Genomic DNA, 23206 nt, shown 5'->3' with positions numbered 1-23206 from the left:
GTTTGCCGGTCTCTTCAAAGCCTCATTTCAGCCCTGACACAGGCAGGCGGAGGTGGACTCTTATTCAGGTAGCTAGTTCCGTCGCACTGCGGGGAGGGGCCGGCGCTGCAGGGAGGAGCCGGCGCTGCGGGGAGGGGCCGGCGCTGCGGGGAGGGGCTGGCGCGGTTTTCTCAGTCTGCGCTGGTCAGGCTCCCGGCTGCTCTATATGGAGCGTGCCCCGCGCTGCTGCCCTTGGGTGTTCCACAAGAGCACGGTACAAAAAGCTGCGCCTGCTCTTTGTGCCTTCCCCGTCAGAGCTGTCCAGGCAGCCAGGGGCTTGACGGGCGCAGTCTCCCCGGGTGCCGCGCCCCCACTCCCTTCCGTGGTCCCAGTCTCAGTTTCCGCCGGTGCCAGTCGGGTGCATGCACCTTCCGCCCTCCGCGTCCCCAGCCCCAGTCCCCGCCAGTGCCAGTCGGGTGCCTGCGCCCTGTGTCTCGCCGCGACCCTCCCGGCGGATGTCGACCATCCAGAATCTCAGGAGGTCTTTGATTAGAAAGTGGAGGCCTGTTTGCAGTGCGGCAGGGGATGCGGTCCTTGGGGCCGAGACTGCCCCCTTCCCCTCCCCTCTGCCTCCTGCCTCCGGTGGGGCTGGGCCGGTCCGCAGTCTGCGAGCTCTTCTCTGGACTTCCTCGGTCCCTTTGTTCTGTGAACGGCCGGCAGTGTGTTCGGGCCGGTTAATTTTCTCTCTCTCTTTTGCTGTCCCACAGTTTAAGTTGGTAACTCACAAAAGCTCCCTACGATTGTCCTCAGGGCACTCAGGCCCGACCCTACCCCAAGCAATGCCGCCGGCTCCTCTCTGTTCCGCCCCCACTTGCTGGTGGCAGATGCGGGTGTCTGCGGTACCTTTCTGCTGGGAGTTGCTTTTAGGCTCGTAATCTGTGGGTTTTATTTATTGTTTCCCTCCTAGTCAGGTTGCCCTCCGAGATTTAAACACTTCCCCCAGGCCCGCCAGTGCGAGGGTTTCCCGGTGTCTGGAAACGTCCTCTATTGAGACTCCCTTCCCGGGACGGATCTCCGTCCTTAGCTCTTTTGTCTCACTTTTTATCCTTTATATTTTGTCCTACCTCATTTCGAAGACAATGGGCTGCTTTTCTGGGTGCCTGATGACCTCAGCTAGCGATCAGAAGTTGTTTTGTGAAGTTTGCTCTGCGTTCAGTTATTCTTTTGATGAATTTGTAGGAGAGAAAGTGGTCTCCCCGTCCTACTCCTCCGCCATCTTGGCTCCTCCCTCCCCAGTTGTTTTTAAACATGACTACTCATTAGAAACATATCTGGAGCTCTGGAGAACAAAGGCAATACCTGGGCGTTTGTATTTTTAGAAAAATTTCAAGATAATTCTGATACACATCTGGATTTTAAAAAGTGATTTCAGGTTTTTCTATTAGATCCTAGTTTTGGTGATAAAGTTCTGTTATTTTTGTTGAACAATCATGATACAATGATATTAAGTGGGTAACACATAATCACAATAGTAAAAGATGTTTATCAGTTTTTACAATAAATAGCCAGAAAAAATATAAAAGATAATTACAATTGCAAGCCATAATGGGAACATGATTAACTTAATAATATAAAATAATTACATACAACTTGAGGAGGGGGGTCAAACAGAGTGATGTGGAAGTGCATACATGCACATGTTTTCATCCACCCTGCTGGTCTATGTCTTTTGGTTGGTGCATTTAGTCCATTTATATTTAAGGTAATTATTGACATATATAATCCTATTACTGTTTTCTTGTTTTGGGTTATTTTCTGTAGGTCTTTTCCTTCTCTTGTGTTTCCTGTCTAGAGAAGTTCCTTTAGCATTTGTTGTAAAGCTGGTTTGGTTGTACTGAATTCTCTTAACTTTTGCTTGTCTGTAAAGCATTTGATTTCTCCATCAAATCTGAAGGAGAGTCCTTCTGGGTAGCATATTCTTGGTTGTAGGATCTTCCCTTTCATCACTTTAAAAATATTGTGCCATTCCCTTCTGCCTTGTAGAGTTTCTGTTGAGAAATCAGCTGATAGCCTGATGGGAGTTCCCTTGTATGTTATTTGTCATTTTTCTGTTGTTGCTTTTAATATTTAACTCTGCCCTTAATTTTTGTCAGCTTGATTACTGTGTGCCTTGGTGTGTTCCTCCTTGGGTTTATCCTGCCTGGGACCCTCTGTGCTTCCTGAACTTGGATGACTATTTCCTTTCCCATGTTCAGGAAGTTTTCAGCTATTATTTCTTCAAATATTTTCTCAGGGCCTTTCTCTCTTCTCCTTCTGGGACCCCTATAATGCAAATGTTGGTGTGTTTAATGTTGTCCCAGAGGTCTCTGAGGCTGTCTTCATTTCTTTTCATTCTTTTTTCTATATTCTGTTCTGTGGCAGTAATTTCCACTATCTGTCCTCCAGGTCATCTAGCCGTTCTTCTGCCTCAGTTATTCTGCTATTGATTCCTTCTAGTGTATTATTCATCTCTGTTTGTCCTTGCAGGTCTTTGGTAAATGTTTCTTGCCTCTTCTCAGTCTTTGCCTCCATTCTTTTCCTGAGATTCTGGATCATTTTCACTATCATTATTATGAATTCTTTTTCTGGAAGGTTGCCTATCTCCACTTAGTTGTTTTTCTGGGGTTTTATCTTGTCCCTTCATTTAGGACACAACTTTCTGCTTTTTCAACATGATTAACTTTCTGTAATATGATTTTTGTTTAGCCACCGTGAAATTGTTCTTCTTCTTGCTGCTTCTGCCTGCCCTCTGATGGATGAGGCTAAGAGGCTTCTTGATGGAAGGGACTGGCAATGGGAAAAACTGGGTCTTGCTCTGGTGGGCAGAGCCTTGCTGAGTAAAGCTTTAATCCAATTATCTGCTCATGACTGGAGTTGCACTCCATCCCTGGTATTTGTTTGGCCTGAGGAGACCCAGCCCTGGGGTCTATGGGCTCTGTGGTAGGGTTAATGGTAAATTCCAAGAGGATTTATGGCAAGGGGGACCTTCCAGTGCCCCCATCCCTGTGATGAGCCTCTGCCGACCTACACCTCCACAGAAGGCCCTCCAACACTAGCAGGTAGTTTTGGTTCAGTCTCCTGTGGGGTCACTGCTCCTCTCCTCTGGGTCTTGGTACATGCAAAATTTTGTTTGTGCCCTCCAACACTGGAGTCTCTGTTTCCCTCAGTCCTCTGGAAGTCCTATCATCAAATACCACTGGCTCTCAAGGTCAGATACCTTGGGGATTTCCAGTCCCTTTGTTGGATCCCCAGGTTGGGTTCAGAACCTTCACAACAGTGTGAGGACTTCTTTGATATTATGGTTCTCCAGTCTGTGGGTCACCCACCCAGCGGGTATGGGATTTGATTTTATCGTGATTGCGCCTCTCCTACCTTCTACCTGTGGCTGTTTCTTTGTCTTTGGGTGTGGGGTATCTTTTTTTGGTGGGTTTCCAGTGTCCTCCTGTCAATGGTTGTTCAATAGCTAGTTGCAATTTTGGTGCTCTCGCAGGAGGAGATGAGCACATGTCCTTCTACTCTGCCGTGTTGACCTGGAAGCCTGTTCTTTTTTTTTTTTTTAATTTATTTTTAATTGGAGGACAATTGCTTTACAGTGTTGATTTCTGCCATACATCAACATGATTCAGCCATAAGCATACATATACAAATTGATACAACCACTATGGGAAATAGTATGGAGATTTCTTTAAAAACTGGGGATAAAACTACCGTACCACCCAGCAATCCCACTACTGGGCATATACACAGAGATAACCATAACTGAAAAAGACATGTGCCCAATGTTCATTGTAGCACTGTTTACAATAACCAGAACATGGGAGCAACCGAGATGTCCATCAACAGATGAATGGATAAAGTTGTGGTACATATATGCAATGGAACATTAACTCAGCCTTAAAAAAGGAATGAATTTGAGTCCATTCTAGTGAGGTGGATGAATATATGTGGCACATTCTTCAATGCTGCATTCTTCAGATTATTCCCTGGCCCATAAATGTTGTTCTCCTTCTATGACATTTTACAGGAAATTACAACACAATTCCCATCATCCCCTCCTGGGAAAAGTTAATCCAGATACAATGAAATTTACCATTAGCCAACACCCTCTTTCCACAGTTCAACAAGGGAAGTGGGCATTATGTGTAATTTTTCTATGAGGGACTAGTTCATGATCACCCCAGAATTTACCAAGCTAAATTAGAACCCCAAGTCTATATAATAGTAGTATCAGACTTATTTTCTGTTTTTAAAATGTACTTTTCTGTAGAATCTAAAGAAAAGGAACAAATGAACTTATTTATAAAATAGAGATAGTCACAAATGTAAAAAGCCAACTTATAGTTATGTGTTGGGGAAGGTACTGGGATAAATTGGGAGATTGGGGTTAACATATACATACTACTGTATAGAATATATAACTAGTAAGAACCCATGTTTTAGCACACGGAGATCTACTCAATGCTCTTTAATGACCTATATGGGGAAAAAAATCTGAAAAGTGGATATATGTATAACTGATTCACTTATAGCAGCAACAAATACAACATTGTAAATCATGTATACTTCAATACAAATTTAAAAAACAAAAAGCAATTGAAAAAAATACTTTAGTCACCTACAAATGACCTGAAGTAAAATTGTGAAGAAAGCAAGTTTATTCTTGGGAACAACCTGTTTGCCCCTCAACTCTAGCTACCCCTCCCTCAGGGAACCAAACTCATGGTAGCCAAGAACTTTCTCCAAGGCGCCTGCCCCACTGGGCAACACTGCATGCTTCATCATCGCCCTCTGGTTTACTTCCTACTGAAGAGGATACCAGTGGGCTTGAACAATAAACTTGATCGCAGAGTGAGCTAGTTTTACGTCTCATATAATGATAATGTTTTATCGAGTCAAAGAGCACTTGCTTCCAGAAGGTCCTAAAGCAGTAATTCCCAGTGTATAAAGTGCCATCTCCCTGGATGTTAATCAATACTGTGTAGTAGGGGGAAGACTTTTATGGTCAAAAGACTTTTTGGGCTAAAGAAAATTCATCAGATTTCCTTGGTGTAGGGATACTCAGAACCCTTACTTTTAGTATTCTGCAAATCTCTTTGAAGGGATATAATTTTTTATTTGTGTAGCATGTCATGGGACCATTGTCCTGTGGAATACAACTGGAAACACACTGCTCCAGAGGATTGCAGTCTTTAATGAAAAGTGACAAGTATTTATTTTTGGTCAAGTACAAAGTAGATTCCACTTATCCATCATGAATAACTGAGACCCAAGGAAACTAAATGTCTTTAGGAAAGGGCGCTACAGTCCAAAGAACAAGTTTTTAAGAAAGTAAGATCTGTATTTGAACCATGTACTAGCTGAGTGAGAATAGCAAATTCATTAACTCTGTGCCTTTATTTTTCTTTAATCTAAAAGTAGGGGTAATAATTCCTATGAGTTGAGGATGTTCAGATAATTGCCTGAGACAATTCTGTAAGGACCTAGCACTGAGAACTTGAAACATATGGTGTAAAATAATTCCTAACTTCTTTTCCTTCTCCAAAGTTTTTCTCTCTACCTTTCCAGGGATTAAATTTTAACTGGTCAAAAAATATTATTTTTCATGTCTTAAGATAACTTTCTTTGACATGATCATTCTAATAAGCATTTACTATTTACATAGGTATATCCCCTTCCCATTATTATGATCTACCTTAATGGGAATCATTAAGATAAAAATGACACAGACCCAGTGTTCATGCAGCATTTTGCCTAGTGTTCAGTTAAGTAAATAAATGCAATTGTGTCCTCTGTGTGTGTGTGTATGTATATTTTATATATATATAATATATAATTTACAGTCTTGCATCATCTTTCACATATGGTCTTTCACTTAGTATTCCCAAGAACCTTTTGAAATAGGTGTTACTATTTCCCCATCTGTATATAAAGAAAAAAAAAAGACCCAGGGAAACTGTGCAATTTGGTCAAGGCCCCCCAGCTCATAACCTCAGGCATGAAAAAGAACCCACAACCTCTAACACAAATCCTGTGACCTTTTCACTCCATGACACAATGACTGTACTCACTACATTTCAAGTGAAAACCACTTAGACAATGCTTTTCTTTTGAAATGACCATTGGATAGGTTGTCAAAACAATGACTTACTATCCAACATGGATGCTCAGTGATGTCCAACTCTTTGTGACCCAAGGGACTGTAGGCCATGGACTACAAAGGCTCCTCAGTCCATGGATTTTTCAGGCAAGAATAGTGGAGCAGGTTGCCATTTCCTCCTCCAGGGGATCTTCCCGACCCAGGGATTGAACCCGTGTCTCCCGACTTACTATCAAGGAATACAGATAAGGATCTCACCACTTAAGGCTGAGTTTTCAGCTACACAATGTTCTTTTAAACACCCTTGAAAAGCACATTTTGAAGGGTTTTGGGCCCTTCTGCCTCATGCTATTAAGGAACCACATGGCCTTAAGATATCATCTCAAATGAAACCGGAACAATAACTAGGCTTTGCCTTCATAATAGGAACAAATGAGTTACTATCGGGAGTACTTTAGAAGGTATAAAGGCCTGTGTAAAGGTACTAATTTTTAATTACTCTCTTTAATGTGGGGAGCAGTGATAATACAAAAGTAATTAGTCATTGGTTTGCAATGCATTTCATGATTTTCTTTGTTGGACAAGAATAGTATCCACCATTAACGGTCTGTTCTCCCTGGATATTCACCATTGAGTGGCAGGAGAAGTGAATTGAATTCCAATCTTGATGATTTTGAGGGCAGTTCATGTATAATTTGCTACAGATAGAACCAATATATCCAAGCATTGATTGTGTAAATGGTGTTTCCAAAATAGGAAGCCCATTCAAAAGTAAAGCTTTTATTTACCTAAAGGTATTTGTGAAAGTGAAATAGTTAGTCACTCAGTGACCTCTGACTCTTTGCGACCCCATGGATTATAGCCCGTCAAGCTCCTCAGTCCATGGAATTCTCCAGACAAGAATACTGGAGTGGGTTGTCATTCCTTTCTCCAGGGGATCTTCCTGACCCAGGGACTGAACCCAGCTCTCCTGCATTGCAGGCAGATTCTTTACAATCTGAGCTATACTTTCATAATTCACTTAAATATCTGGAAAATCAACTAGTATTGTGCTTTTTTTTTTTTTTTTTTTTTACTTGTTTGTTTATTTTCCATGGAAAGTGCTAAGGTATTTCAAAGCTTTACAGAGTACTTCTCTTTTAAGGTTAGTTTTATAGTTTAAGCCCTTATAGGCAGAAGATTTTACTAAAGTCCTTTTTCCTCCTGTATGATCTTCCTCTCATATGTTTGTAATATGTAATATATAGTCAAATACATGCTAAAGTGTTCTGTTAGCATCTAGAAAATTGTGATTAAAGTGATAAAATTCATTGTTGGCAGGACTTTGAGTAAACATTTAGAAATTATCGTTCTGAAGAGCAATCTGGTAATATTTATTTAATACATGTTAATCACCAACTCTACGCTCCTTGTTAGGTGATGGGGAAATTAAGTTGAATAATACATAGCTTCTGCCTTTAAGGAATTCAAAGCATACTGGAGAAGGAACACATGTGGACAGATGAGATGGTGCAGTAGACAGCAGATAGAACCTCTGCCCAGATCCTAATTAGGCTACCCACACTTCTGGTAATAAACCTCACCTCGAGGGATCCCAGGTGGTAATCTAGGATTCAGGCTGGTACATTTCCCAAGTCCTTCTCTAAGACTTTTCAAACTTAAATTCAGTTAGAAAAGCTTCTCTCCTTTCTGGATTAGATGGTAAATTGTGAGTCAAGAGCTGAGCACAGCCGTGTCCTAGGCAACATGGAGCAAAGCTGATTCAGACAAAGAAGATTTCAAAGCAAAGTTGAGATGAGGTACAGAGAGAGGGTCCTGAAAAACGTAGTTTCTGGGTCTAGGCATCTTATCTCCTTTGTGGTTTGGTTAGTGGAGCCAATGAATTTGCTTGATCCAGATTTGGTTTCTGCTATTAGCCATCTGACCAATGTACATCATTGTTGTTCTAATGGAAATACGAACTAAAGGACTACTCAGACCAAAAGATAGAATAATTTCAATTTTTGAAATATCAGCTCAGTTGCTCAGTTGTGTCTGACTCTTTACCACTCCATGGACTGCAGGAGGCCAGGATTCCCTGTCCATCACCGTCTCCCAGAGCTTGCTCAAACCCATGTCCATCGAGTCAGTGATGCCATTCAATCATTTCATTCTCTGTCATACCCTTCTCCTCCTGCCTTCATTCTTTCCCAGCATGAGGGTCTTTTCAAATGAGTCAGTACTTTGCATCAAGTGGCCAAAGTATTGGCACTTCAGCATCAGTCCTTTCAATGAATATTCGGGACTGATTACCTTTAGGATAGACTGGTTGGGTCTCCTTGGAGTACAAAGGACTCTCAAGAGTCTTCTCGAGTGCCACCATTGAGGAATTGGGTGGAGAGGGAGGTGGGAGAGGGGATTGGGATGGGGAATACGTGTAACTCTATGGCTGATTCATATCAATGTATGACAAAACCCACTGAAATGTTGTGAAGTAATTAGCCTCCAACTAATAAAAAAAAAAAAAAGAAAAAAGAAAGAAAAGCATCAATTCCTCAGTACTCAGCTTTCTTTATGGTCCAAATCTCACATCCATACATGACTATTGGAAAAACATAGCTTTGACTAGACAGACCTTTGTTGCAAAGTAATGTCTTTGTTTTTTATTTTATTTATTTTTTTTTTGTCTTTGCTTTTTAATACGCTGTCTAGGTGGCTCATAGCTTTTCTTCCAAGGAGCAAGCATCTTTTAATTTCATGGGTGCAGTCACCATCTGCAGTGATTTTGGAGGCCAAGAAATGAAGTCTGTCACTGTTTCCATTGTTTCCCCATCTATTTTCTATGAAGTGATGGGACCAGATGCTATGATCTTAGTTTTCTGAATGTTAAGGTTTTTTGTTTTTTTTTTTATTAGTTGGAGGCTAATTACTTCCCATCCCTCTGGATCATCCCAGTGCACCAGCCCTGAGCACTTGTCTCATGCATCCAACCTGGGCAGGTGATCTGTTTCACCCTTGATAGTATACTTGTTTCAATGCTGTTCTCTCAGAACATCTCACCCTCGCCTTCTCCCACAGAGTTCAAAATTCTGTTCTGTACATCTGTGTCTCTTTTTCTGTTCTGCATATAGGATTATCATTACCATCTTTCTAAATTCCATATATATGTGTTAGTATACTGTATTGGTCTTTATCTTTCTGGCTTACTTCACTCTGTATAATGGGCTCCAGTTTCATCCATCTCATTAGAACTGATTCAAATGAATTCTTTTTAATGGCTGAGTAATATTTCATGGTGTATATGTACCACAGCTTCCTTATCCATCCATCTGCTGATGGGCGTCTATGTTGCTTCCATGTCCTGGCTATTATAAAGAGTGCTGCGATGAACATTGGGGTACACGTGAATGTTAAGTTTTAAGCCAAATTTTTCACACTCCTCTTTCACTTTTCATCAAGAGGCTCTTTAGTTCCTCTTCACTTTCTGCCATATGGGTGGTGTCATCTGCATATCTGTGGTTGATATTTCTCCCTGCAATCTTGATTCCAGCTTGTGCTTCATCCAGCCTGGAATTTTGCATAATGTACTCTGCATATAAGTTAAATAAGCAGGGTGACAATATATAGCCTTGATGTACTCCTTTCCTGATTTGGAACCAGTCTATTGTTCCATGTCCAGTTCTAACTGTTGCTTCCTGACCTGCATACAGATTTCTCAGGAGGCAGGTCAAGTGGGCTGGTATTCCTATCTCCTTCAGAATTTTCCACAGTTTGTGGTGATCCACACAGTCGAAGGCTTTGACGTAGTCAATAAAGCAGAAATAGATGTTTTTCTGGAACTCTCTTGCTTTTTCTATGATCCACCGGATGTTGGCAATTTGATCTCTGGTTCCTCTGCCTTTTCTAAATCCAGCTTGAACATCTGGAAGTTCTCTGTTCATGTACCGTTGAAGCCTAGCTTGGAGAATTTGAGCATTACTTTGCTAGGGTATGAGATGAATGCAGTTGTGCAGTAGTTTGAACATTCTTTGGCATTACCTTTCTTTGGAATTGAAATGAAAACTGACCATTTCCAGTCCTGGAAATATAATTGATCCTCATTATTCTCATTACTGGTAACCGCAAAGTAAATACTTGAATTATTTTCCTGGTGATTTGTAGATGTGCTAATAGGAATGAAAAATTTGTGTCTCCTATACTGTAAACAAGTGATCTTTTTACTACAAGATTTTTTTTTCTTTTGTATTTTTGTGGGCTTTCTGTTGGTGATTTTGGTGTTTGAAATGGCACCCAACCACAATGCTGAAGTGCAGTCAAGAGTTCCTAAGTGTGAGACTGTGATGTGCCTTACAGAGAAAATGCCTGTATTAGATAAGCTTTACCTAGTCAGGGGTTTTAGTGCTGCTGGCCATGAGTTCATTCCTAATGAATCAACAATATATATTAAATAAGGTATTTAATTTTAAACATAAGTGCATATGAAACAAGGTCATGCATGAATCAGCTGACAAAAATGTGACTAGTGGTTCACAACAACCTAACTCTATGTGTCTCTGAGAGCATTAGCTCAGTATTTACTAGTTCAGGGTTCATAGCAATATTATAGAATGTTAATTGGTGCTAATGATTATACATGATACTTTAGGAAATAGTCAGCTCCATTTAAGAAAATCATATTTAGTGATGTTTTCATAGAAGCTTCATTCGTATTAGTGAACAGCTGGAAAAATGAACAGTAGTTATACTAGGTAACTATTGTAAATTACAGTTATGTGGCTATGTCCTTACATAAGAGTGTATTTATAAAATGAATAATGTAGAATTGTTGGGACAGAATTCATTGGGTTAAGCAACTTGAACAAAGATTCTGCGTCTTACATTTCTGTCTGATTAATTAGCCTGGCATGTAGTAAATATGGCAAATAATGCTTACCCAGTAGACACTGCTTGGGAACCTATGGAACATAGTTCTGACCAGTGAAGTCTATAAGCAAGTCTCTTGGGTAAAGATTCATGGAAAGCTCTTTAAAAAAATAAATCCACTAGCATCCATATTTTGCCTGTTTTCCTTTTTCTTTCAAATTAGAACTTGGATGGTGCTTATTGGTGCAGGAGTCATCTTTCAGCCTAAATATGTTTCTACAGGAGAGAAGACTATTCATGGTAAATACTATGCCTGCCCAACAAAGATAATCAGGAAATTATTGCACACCAATTGCTAATTGCTTTTGTGTTATCACTGTTTCCCACACTAAAGAAAATAACTAGAAATTAGTACATTCATATAGCATTTTCTATCTGGAAAAATATTCCAGATAGTAACTCATTTGTTGTTATTATCAAGGAGAAGCCTAGTTATTGTTTCTGTTTTATTTGAGATAGTATCTTAAGACCACATGGTTACTTAATAGCCTAAGGCAGAGGAGCCACAAACCCTGCAAAATGTACTTTTCAAGGACTTTTAAAAGGACATTCTGTAGTTGAAACTATTTGTCAGCCTTAACCCCTTGGAATATGAGTATTATATGTTCTCCCTGAAGCTGTACAGTATAGTAACGTTTACATTCAGGTAATACGTGACTTCATAGAGGAGGAAACATAGACAGCCAAAAAACATATAAAAGGGTGCTTAAATTCACTAGCAATCAGATAAATGCAAATTGAAACCACAATGAGCTATTTTATACAAATAAAATGGGAAAACAATAGTCTGACCTCACTTAGTGCTGGAAAGAATATGGAGAAATAAAAACTATCACATTTTTCTAGTAGAAGAAAGATGCACCCATTTGGGAGAGCTATTTGGCACTGTGTGTTATCGTTGAAGATGCTCATATTCCTCAAGTCAGCAGTTCTGCCCCTAAACATATACCCTAGAAAAGCAAATACAAGAATATTCATAGCAGCATTTTTGGTGATGACAAAAATATGGAAACGTGTGTACCCACTGAAAGGAGAGGAGATGAATAAGTTTTGTAATATATGCAGAAGGTGGAATACTCTATAGCAGTAACACTAAACCAGTGGTACCCATTTTGTGTGTGTACGTACATGCTAAGTCGCTTCAGTCAAGTCTGACTCTTTGCCACCGTATGCACGATAGCCCACCAGGCTCCTCTGTCCCTGGTTTTCTCCAGGCAAGAATACTGGAGTGGTTGCCACGCCCCCCTCCACGGGTGTACACATTATAAAGGTGGCTAAATCTCAGAAACAGTATTGAGTGAGAAAGTATTGTATAGGCTTTATATTGCCTTCATAGTCATAGCTATATGAAGGAATATACCTGGAAAAGAATTCTAGATAGAGAGTGAAACTAAAACAACGTGAATGAGAATGAGCATTACTGAGTTAAGCATTTGTATGGTTACTTCTGTGGTTAGATATGGCAGAAACGGGAAATAGAAAGGCAGCACAAGGGGCTTCATTTCTGTCTGTGATTTTTTTTAAAGAATGATCTGAAGCATCTAGGGCAGAGGGTTGGGATATCAGTGGGGCTAAATAATTGAATATAGGCATTTGTTTCATTGTTTCTTACATTTGTCTAAATATTGCAAATATTTCATACTTTAAGTATAGATGGAAAATTACTGCTCTTAGCTTGGATTTGAAAGTATTCTCCAGGTGCCTGGATGACTAAGGGAACCCGCGTCACGGATACTAAAGTAATGATGTGCGTAGAGGAGGCTGCTCTCACAGCAGGGGCTCCAACTGTGCCTCTGGTTTCTGCTGAGCTGCAGTGATGAGTAAGAAGGAGAAGCATGGCATGGAAAAAGTAAGCTTTCAAGTTCATATCAAATGGAATGTCTTCTACAATTTACAAAGTACATTCACTCTATTTTTTCTCTTCCGTAAGTTAGCACCATTTCCATTTTGCCAACAAAGCAATGTAATCAGGTAGGAAATATTTATTTATATTTTATAACACTTTAAAGAGATTAAGAAGAGCCATATAAATGTCCTCAAATAAACTGTTCACAAATTAACAGACTTTTTATATACGTGTGTGTGTATACACACACACACACACACACACACATATATATTGTGTGCATATATATATACACAGGCTTCCCTCATAGCTCAGTCGGTAAAAAAAAAAAAATCTGCCTGCAATGCAGGAGACCGGGGTTCGATTCCTGGGTTGGGAAGATCCCCTGGAGAAGGAAATGGCAATCCACTCCAGTATTCTTGCCTGGAAAGTCCCATGGACAGAGGAGCCTGGCAGGCTACAGTCCACGGGGTTACAAGAGTCAGACACGACTTAGCAACTAAACCACCACATATATATACACACACATACACACACATATAGAGTTATACAGATAGATGATTTGCTTGGAAAATACATTCATCTTTTAATTTATATCCAAGGAAGGAGTGTACATTTCTGTGAGGTATATAACAAAGTAATTTCAGGCAAGAGATACTGGGGAAATGTGAACTATAGCATCTAGTACCACTTTGTTTTGTTTTGTTTTTTTTCTTGATTATGCTGATGCTGGAAGAAAACACACCCAATGCAGTAAAGCTGCTAATTTTGAGGCTTATATAATATCATCTCAGAGGATTTTAAAGTTAGTGAGCAAGAGCGTTTGGAAAAGCCCATGTAGGAGGAACATCTTCCCAACTGTGGGATTCCCAATAAGTCCCTCCCTCCATGTTTTGGGAGTTTACAAGTGACCTCCAAATTTCTACACATGTACTTTGAACAATGGAGACTCAAGCCAGCCCCAAAGATCCCTTACATTAGGGCAGAATATACTCTACATGATGCATTTCCATCTGCCCTCTGGAGGTAATGTGGCAGGTGAGAATCTAAGAAATGATCAACACTATTATCAGCTAATCTGATTTTGAAATGACTTTTTTTCTATAGCTGGAGATGGAAAATAACTACAAATTTCACAGAATAGAGACTGTAGCATGCATAGCACAGTCTTTCAGGAAATTTAATTTGTTTCGAGGAAGGTGATCATGTTGGTTTAGCTACCTTTTCTAGGACCACAGGAAAGAATTTAACTTTAGAATAGTCCTTACCAGAGAGTTATATAAAAAAAGGACTTTAATTAATACTGGGAAAAAGAAGATAGCAATCACCAAAGCAATAATTGCATTTGGAAGCCAGAATTCTCCATGCAGCCAAAATCCTAGTCTATTGTTCTTTTTGTATCACCTTCTGGATTGAGGGGAATAAATATCTTTTCTAGGACTTTATCTGTGGACAATGTCTAGCATCATCTGACAGCCCATGGGCAATTCTTTTGTACATATTTGTACAGAAGAATTAACTTTTTCTTGTCCTCTATAATTATATTGAAAGGTACTGTGCTTACCTCATAGTACCAAGATTAGAGTGAGAGCTTCAGGACAATACAGGCATTTAAGAGCTATGATTATGGAGTCATTCAGGGAACTAGCATTTTGCAAAGAGTAAAAGGATAGAGTAAAATATCCTGAAAAATAATGGGATTAAAGATTTGTCTCATAAGCAAATTTTGAGTAAGGGTTTGAGCTAAATCTAAACATTTCCCAGTCAGCTTCTTGTTCTTGTTCTACCTGTATCTCTAGAACGGTACCTGGAAACAAAAGAATTGTTGAGTGAATAGATAAATAAATTAATCAAAGAAATATGGGTATAAATGATAGGATCCTGATACAATAAAGCAGCATGATGACACAAGTTAAACTCATTTCACTCCTGCTTTTCCCTCTGTGCTTAATCCCTGGCAAGCACTAGTTTGTTTTGTATTTCTAAAATTTTGGCATTTCAAGAATATTAAATAAATGAAATCATGCAGCTATATCTTTTATGATTGACTTTTTTCACTCAACCTAATTCTCTGAAGATTCATTCAACTTGTGTACGTCAACAACTAGTTCCCTCTTTTATTGCTGAGTAGCATTACATGGTGTGTATATACCACAGGCTGTGTAACCATCACTCATTTGAAGAGCATCTGGATTGTTTCCAGCTTTTGGTCATTATGACTAAACATGCTGTGAACGTTTGTGTGTACATGGACTTTTGTGTGTACATGGTTTTCATTTCTCTGAGACAAGTGCCCATGAGTGCAACTGCTTGGTGGTATAGTAATTACAATGTTTAGCTTCTTAAGAAATTGTCACACCATGTTCTAGAGTGGCTTCACCATTTAATATTCCCACCAGTAATGCATAAATGATCAAATTTCTTTACATACTCCCCAGCATTTTGTGCTGTCACTATTTTTTTTATTTTATCCATTCAGATAGATAGGTTTTGATATCTCACTGCAGTTTCAGTTTGATTTCCCTAATGTCTAATACTATTGAACACATTTTCATGTGTTTATTTGCCATCTCTATGTCTTCTGTTCAATGTTTCTTCGTGTCTTTTCTCTATTTTCTGATTGTCTTATTATTGTGGAGCTTCGAAATTTCTTTATATATTCTAGATACTAATTCTTTGTTTGATACGTGCTTTATATTTTCCCCTGTGTTTCTCTTTTCATACTTTTATTGAGTTTTTCTCAAAGTTTTTAATTTTGATGATGTTAACTTTATAGATTATGCTTTAGGTGTCAATCTGAGAACTCTTTGCTCAGCCCTATATTCTGATGAATTTCTCGATAATTTTTTTTCTAATTTTTCCCTCGTTTTGTTTTACATTTAAGTCCAAAATCTAATTTGAATTTTTTGTAAAGTGTAAAGTGTAGGTCAAGGTTCATTTTTCAACAAATAGTTCTGAAGCAATTGGATATCTATGAGAGAAAAAAAAGACTACCCTTTCTCCATTTGTGTACTTTATTTAAAAAGTGGACATATTTGGATATATACCTGAGCTCTCCAATCCATTCCATTTATCTGTGTATCTATTCTTTTGCCATTACACCCAATTTCAATAGATAAGGAAACAATTTCATGAAAAGTTGAATGATTATCTTTTTTGTTAATAATGACATCTCTTTAGTTTCTGCTCAGTTTCTATATATGACCCTTTCCTCCTGGTTACAAGTGGTATTAGTCTACTTTATTCATGCCTATTAATTTTTTTATAGATATTGAATGTGTTGTGAATTTTACATTGTTGGCTAGATTTTGTTGCATTCTATTAAATATTTGTTGGATATCATTCTGGAATGTAGTTAAATTACTTGTTACCTGTTTGATCATTTCAAGACTGACTTTTAAATTCTGTTTGGAGGTATCCAGAGCAGCATTTGGGCTGTATCTAATTTAATTAAACTACTGAATCAATACCCTTCTCAGGATATACTGATGCACCATGTCCTAGAAGGGTTTTCCATTCCTGCTGGTTGGACTTTGAACTATTACCAGCATTTTGTAAACCCCAGGATTATATTGCCTGTTTGGCAGCACTGGCTTTTTCCTTATTTTTATTTTTTTGGTAGATTTCTCCCCCATACATGCAGATTAGAATGCATCAAAAAAATTCAAAATTACGTCTCTGCAGCTCTTTGGAGTTCTTCTTGACGCATGTTCATCCTCTCCTTATTTTGTGCACCGCCCCCCGCCCCGCACCCCCCGGGAAAGTATAACCATCTAAATCTCCTTGAACTCCAAACTCTGTATAATTGCTTCTGGAAATTACCAGGTCATTTGATTTTCCATCCCTGTGTTATGACCTGAAAACTCTTCCCAGTCCATAAACTGGAGAAATCATAAGACTTATCTCATTTGGTTCCCATCTTTGAGGAATTACTATCTTAGGATACTCATAGTGTAATGTCTGAATATTACTATTTAATATGTTCCATCCAATTTTTGAGTTGTACAAAGTAGGAAGGTGAATTTGGTCCCTGTTACTCCATCATGGACACAAATAGAAGTCTTCTTTCCATTACAAAAATTATAAAAATGTGATTCTGTTTTCTAATTTGAGGCAGTACTTTCACATGCATTCAGTTTCATAGGTTTTGAAATTTCTCAATGTTCTTTTTGGTATCTCCCATTTTTACCTATCAGTGTTTTTCTGTTTAAATTCTACTTTGTCTGATATTTTAGTACTCTTAACATCTTTCTTCTTCTTTTGCCATTTGCTAGGAAAATGTTTGCTCTCCTTTTATTTTCAAACTTCCTGTATAACTGCATCTTTCAAAATCATCATTGTAGTTAGAGTTTTAATATAATCAGGTAGTACATATTTTAATAGGTGAATTTAATGCATCTACATTTGTGTAACAAACTACTTTGCCAACTTACATCATCTATTTTATGCTTTCTCTTTATCACCTTTATTATTAATATAATTATATAAAATCCTGGGTATTAGATCAGATTGCATCTGTATCTTGTGCCTGAAACTTCTGAGTTGCTTTAATCAATTTACTTAGCTCTCTAAGTGTCATTTTTCTCCTGTATCAAATGGGAATAAAATTATGGTCTATTCCACAGGGTTTCAATGAGAATTATTTGAGATATTGCACACAAAATGTTTAGCTGTGTTCTTGGCACATAATTGGTTCTTAAAAGTATTCATTGCTGTTTTGTTACTGTTTTCCCTTGAGATGGACGTGGGCCTTCTCAGCCTGAAGAGAGCTGGTTGCTTTAGAGCTATAGTTCTGTGTTGGCTAACTGAGGTTGCCCTGTACACACATTATTAAAATTATTTCCAGTTATGGATAGTTTAGCTCTTCATAGAATTACTATAGTTGTGGCAAATGTTGGGCAATATGACCCTGCTCTGGTAGGCATTGCCTTAATGATACCAGTAGTGGCTTGTTTTTACAAAGCCCTCTCCATCTAACAAGAAGAAAGCACTAAAGACATTATCACATAATGATTTTGAGATGTTGCTAGGCTACAAGTACTATACTAGTGTTTCTGTTTTGCAGAGAGATTCTAAGTAGCTTGCTTATATTCACTTAGAAAGACAGCAGAACAAGGAAAAACACATTACAAGGGCCTCTGAAATTCTATCTGGAGATTTGGGGCCCCCAAACAAGTCACTTTGGAGCAGTCAATGTCACAGACACTCTGTACAATTTAAGATAATTCAATCAGAATCACTTGGCAGCATGAAATCTGACAGTATGACATCACTGATTTGGAGTATATCCAGCCTGAACTTGATTCAGTAATTCTAACAATCAATCCTTAGGTTCATAGGACCCAATACATTTGACAACTGAGAGGGATAATTAGTGAGAAAATTCACATTTTCAGCCCACTTGATTTTCAACCAGTTTGACAAATACTAGGCTGCACACCATTGGAGGTAATAGAGTTTAGGGACTTAGAGTCATCTAGGAAATGAAGATGTGATAGTATATAGAAATGAAGACCTAGATGTTGATGTAGATATCAATTCATACAAATAAAACTGTCATAAAGAGAAAAGTACATCAGATAACAAGTTAGGGAAATGTCAATTTTGACTGGGGATGTGGGAAAACCTTGTGGAAAAGAAATGCTTTAAGATCTTAAAGAATCGGCAGATTGGAAACTGCAGCACATGTTTGCCACAAGAAAAGAAAACCCCATGTACAGTAGGTGAAAGGGTCCTTGAAAGCCTTTGTTAACATTCCAAAAATGGGCAATTATATCTTATCTGTTTGTTCTCCAGAGCTGTGGGGACCTCAGTTTTATTTTATCACAAACCTTGAGTCCTATTAACTACTTGGAAGGAGAACAAAAGAGAGAAATGGGGAAAATGGGAATGAAGGATCTGTTTCAGTTTTTTTTCAAGCTTCTTTCAGAGACAGAAATACAAACCATAAGCCAAATATGTCTGAAATACCTATATATCAGCCCCTTAGGTGGTTTCTTTCAGAAACTAAATTTGTGTGTAAATCTAGTGGTATCTCTTTATTTTCTTGTTTAATTCAGAACTTAGTAGCAGTGAACTTTGTACCAGTGATCTCAGTGAGGCATTAGAATTCTGCTGAATTCTACTAATTGCCATCCACTGTTGCACCTAGTTGGCTTGGGGAATAGCTCATCAAGGGTACTTTGGTCTATTTTCCAACTACCTGGGTTGGGAAGAAGAAACAAGAGGTTTGTCTCAAGTGGCTTCAAGATAAGTTAGACATCTACACCCTCTGGCTAGACTGTTAAGAGTCCATGGAGGCCTTAATGAGATGCATCATATATACAGTCCAGATGGTCTCAGTAACACAGGACCATCTCAAGGCTGTGCCCTTGAAGTGTCTTCTACTGCGGGAACAGTGGACATTCCAAGGAAAAGGAAGGGGGTGAGGAGCCTCTGGTTGCTGAGGTCCAATTTGTGGGTCAACTGGTGGTCACTTCTCTCATTGACTCCCTCCAAAACTTGTCTTGGCCTTTTTTTTTCATGATTGTGTGAAAATGTCTCTATAGTTGACTTTGTTTAAATCAGTATCCCCACATTGCCATTGGTTGATACATCTCAAAAATCTTTTCATCATGTCATTTATTGGTGGGAAGAACTAGATATTTTACCTTACTGAATACTTAAAATTCTGAATTTGACTCTCTACATCCTGTAGTGTCTTATAACATCACCTACCTGGCACATATACGAAGATACTAGCTTAAATTCAGACTTTTTTTTAATGGGCAAGAACCTTCCATTGGTGGAAATGTCTGTTTCCCATTGCATCACAGAAAGAGGCCCGTGATGTCTGGTCTTTTAGTAATGACATTGCAGTGGTCTCAGCTGATGCCAGTCTAATCTGTTCTCTATAAAGTTTCCTCATAGGCTTAATGTTTTTAACAGTTATTGATGGCTATTGCCCAGATTAATTTGTATTAGGGGTTTTTAAATAGTAATTTTCTTCTGTTTTTATTAAGCAAAATTCTACTATAAACAAGAATTTTCTCTAAACTATTAATACTATTTGGGTATTTGAAATAGTTTGTACAGGAAAACACATAATTATAAGACTTGATTTTTTTTCCTTTATGATTTTTCGGAATAGTGATTTGGTGTCCTCGCAGTCTTCAAAGGTGAACAATTAGTTTGAACTTTTTATTAGTACCATTATGAATGAATGAAATTTGGTTTAGTGGTCTTCAGTACATATTTATTAAACTTCTTCTGGTTTTCAGTCCCACTTTTTCCTCTTGTTCCTTGCTTTTCCTGGTGATTCTCAGCTCAGAGATGCTCCAGAGTTCCGTTAACCTTATTATTCACTCAGTCATGTCTGACTCTTTGAGACTCCATGGACTGTAACCTGGGCTCCTCAGTCCATGGAATTCTCCAGGCAAAACTACTGAAGTGGGTTGCCATTCCTTTCTCCAGGGTATCTTTCATACCCAGGGATCTAACCTGGGTCTCCTGCATTGCAGACAGGTTCTTTACTGTCTGAGCCATCAGGCAAGTCCAACTTTGTAGCTGCTTCTGAGTATACTCAATGCTTCAGTGGCTCTGTCCATTCCATGCATTAACTTGCCCTTTTTTCTAATTTCCAAAGATCTGTTTAAATATTTAGTTTATTCATTCTTACTCTTTTAGTGTTTATTTTTCTCCTTTTTTCCTTTTAATTTGTGGGGGAAGATGTGTCTTGGTAATGCAGAAGACAAAATATGTGCCTATTCACTACTATCTCATTTTCTTTTTAAAATAGATTCCCTTCAACTTATGTAATATAGCTGATGTTTTGAACTTTAGAGGAGTTTAAATGTATTAAAGTTTACAAATCTTATTTTTACATTTCTTTACAGATTGGAATGGGTATCTATTTATATCTCAGATGATTTCATTCTTGTTTCCTGTGCCATACTTCTCATTTAAGACATAAAGAGCTTAAGCTGCATTTGGTTACTGACCCAGATATCCTTGGAACCCATCTTTTCTAGCCTCTAATCCTAACATCTTTACCCTCTCCAGTAAATAGCTGTTCTGTTTCTCATACTCAGGAGATATGTAATCTTGGTTTTAAAAGTCATGAATCCTTCTCTCTTCTTGGGTAAAAACAACTTCCATAGTTCTCAAGCTTCATCTCTCTCTAGAAACTCAAACTGAAATTTTATATGGTTCCAGGCCCAGAAGTTAAGAGCTCTATCAACTGGACTGTTTCTGGAATGATGCTTTAGACCTTTTAACTCCCTCGGACAATGATCCCATATAAAGTGGAGTTATAGGGGCAGAGAACTGTTCCTCTGAGTGTTAACCTTGTATATCACATGTAAAATGACTCCTCACATTCAATAAAGTGAGCCTCAAAGATGTGGACAGTCGTGGGGTTAGGTAGCCAGTCTTGAGTAAATACAAATCTCAGCAAATGGCTGTGTTACAAGAAGTATATAGTTGAAGAAGATGTGTTTGTAAAGATTAGACCATACATAGAAGGGATGTTTTATAGGTTCCATTGAATTATATTTGCCAAAATATAATTTTGGGGAAAAACAGTGATAGTCCAAGGGCTAATATATGTTATTCTTTCTGTCTTAATAAGATTTAATAGCATCTACTTGGGCATTTGACTACCTGATCAATTTCTCCTTTTCTGCAAAAAAAAAAAAAGATGATTTTGCACTATGTGAAAGATGACAACTATCACAGTGAGTACAGAGGGGACACATATCAACACAGTGAAGGTATTTATGACAAGCCCACAGCCAACATAATACTCAGTGGTGAAAAGTTGCAAGTCCTGCCACTAAATTCAGGAACAAGACAAGGATGCCCACTCTCACCACTTCTATTTAACATAGTGTTGGAAATCCTAGCCACAACAATCAGAAAGGAAAATAAATGAAAGGTATCCAAGTTCAAAGGAAAGAGAGAAAGCCCAGTATTTACAGATGGCATGACACTCTATATGGAGAATCCTAAATCCTTTATTTCAAAATTATTAGAACTAATAAATGAATTCAGCAAGGTTGCAGGATACACTATTCATATATAGAAGTCTGCTGCATTTCTATACTAATAATGAAATATCAAAAAACCAAGTAAAACAATCCTGTTTAAAATTGCTTCAAAAATATTTTGAATAGGAATAAACAATTCCATCAAAAATGGACAAAAGACTCGAACATTTTCCCGAAGAAAATGTATAGGCTTATGGAAAAAATGCTCAACTTTGTGAATTGTTCAGTTCAGTTCAGTCGCTCAGTTGTGTCCGACTCTTTGTGACCCCATGAATTGCAGCATGCCAGGCCTCCCTGTCCATCACCAACTCCCAGAGTTTACTCAAACCCATGCCCATTGAGTCAGTGATGCCATCCAGCCATCTCATCCTCTGTCGTTCCCTTCTCCTCCTGCCCCCAATCCCTCCCAGCCATCAGGGTCTTTCCCAATGAGTCAACTCTTCGCATGAGGTGGCCAGAGTACTGGAGCTTCAGCTTCAGCATCAGTCCTTCCAATGAACACCCAGCACTGATCTCCTTAAAGGATGGACTGGTTGGATCTCCTTGCAGTCCAAGGGACTCTCAAGAGTCTTCTCCAACACCATAGTTCAAAAGCATCAGTTCTTCCACGATCAGCTTTCTTTATAGTCCAACTCTCACATCCATACATGACCACTGGAAAAACCATAGCCTGCCAGACAGACCTTTGTTGGCAAAGTAATGTCTCTACGAATTATTAGAGAAACACAAATCCAAACCTTTGAATCTTGACCTGCATTTTGATGAAAAATCATCTTTATCTCTCAGTAATTATTTCTTTATTCCTCTACATGTGAGAAATCATCTTCTAAAATTATTCACCTCACTGTATTTAACAGGCTATATTTGGGTGTCAAACTCATGTCTGTCTTTCCTCAAAGGATTCTGATAAGCTTGTCTATATATCTTTATAACGTACTTTATAAAAATGTGGATCTATGGGAAAGATCCTAAAGAAGGCTCAGTGGTAAAAATGCTAACATTCTGGGGACTGTGAAAGTGGAAGGTAATGATTGGATTATTCAAAGTTTTGGGCATGCTAGAAAATTGCTTCCATGATCTGGTGTTCCACTAAAATTTCTCCATCAAAGGAAACACAAGACTTTATTTTGAGGTACAAAAACTCTCTCAACCTATTTCTGTAATGTCATCTTATCATTCTAGCAATAATAATAATAAAAGTAACTTTGCAAGTCTCAATGTGTAGAAAAATATGCAGTTTTCCATAGACTTGCACTCTATAATCAGACTTCATGAGCTAATATTTTAATTACACCTCCTAGATAATAATTAGCCATC

This window comes from Cervus canadensis, chromosome 9 (assembly GCF_019320065.1).
Source record: "Cervus canadensis isolate Bull #8, Minnesota chromosome 9, ASM1932006v1, whole genome shotgun sequence".
NCBI lineage: Eukaryota > Metazoa > Chordata > Mammalia > Artiodactyla > Cervidae > Cervus > Cervus canadensis.
Note: the sequence above shows the minus strand (reverse complement) of the source record.